Source organism: Alligator sinensis, unplaced genomic scaffold, assembly GCF_000455745.1.
Source record: "Alligator sinensis unplaced genomic scaffold, ASM45574v1 scaffold257_1, whole genome shotgun sequence".
Lineage (NCBI taxonomy): Eukaryota > Metazoa > Chordata > Crocodylia > Alligatoridae > Alligator > Alligator sinensis.
The window spans coordinates 748,464-749,245 of NW_005842263.1; positions in this window are offsets into that span (position 1 = coordinate 748,464).

The following is a 782-nucleotide window of genomic DNA, read 5'->3' on the forward strand; positions in this document are numbered from 1 at the left end:
ACGACAGCAAGTGCGTCTTCTGCCGCATTGGCCGCCGGGAGGAGCCGGGCACTGCGCTGCTGCCCTGCCAGGTGCGGGGGGGACGCGGAGCGGGGGACATGGGGGCGGCCTGTCCTACCGCGAAATCGCCTCGGGCAAGTGTGTGTCTGACGCAGCCTGGGCAGGCTTTAAATCGGGAACGATCATATTGGAAGCTCAACATGATGGTATTTGCTGGAAAACTGTGGTACGCTGAAAATACCTGGAAGATATGAAATAAGTCCTTTTCTTATGTACTTTCTATTGCTCACTGTGGGTCTGCAGTGAGTGAGTGAGAACTGGGTCCTCAAAGCTGAAGCACTTTTCTTCATTTTGAGGCCAGCCATCATGGCAGAGTGCTGAGAGCAATCCCAAAAGTCTGTTAAGATGCTCTGAGAGTGACTTGGGTTCTGCATCTGCTGCATCAATTAGCTGCTTCCAAAACTGTTGTATGTTTTGAACCCTTTTGCTATTATTCGTTAAATAGGATCATTAATTATTATACATCTGGCAACACTGGTTAAGCCCACTCCTAAAAACGCCCCAGGAGTGGGCTGCCACAGCCTCTGCCTAGCTTGTCTCAGCACTTGGCCTCCCCTCTCATCTCAAACCTAAGTGCGTCCCTTGCTGCCATATAGAACTGTTGCTCCTTTTTCTGCTCCTGGTGGCCACCTAGAACAGGTATTTGAAGACTGTTATCAAATTCTACCCCCCCCCCCCCCCCCCCCCCTCTCTTCCCCCCACAAACACCATCCCTCTCCCCT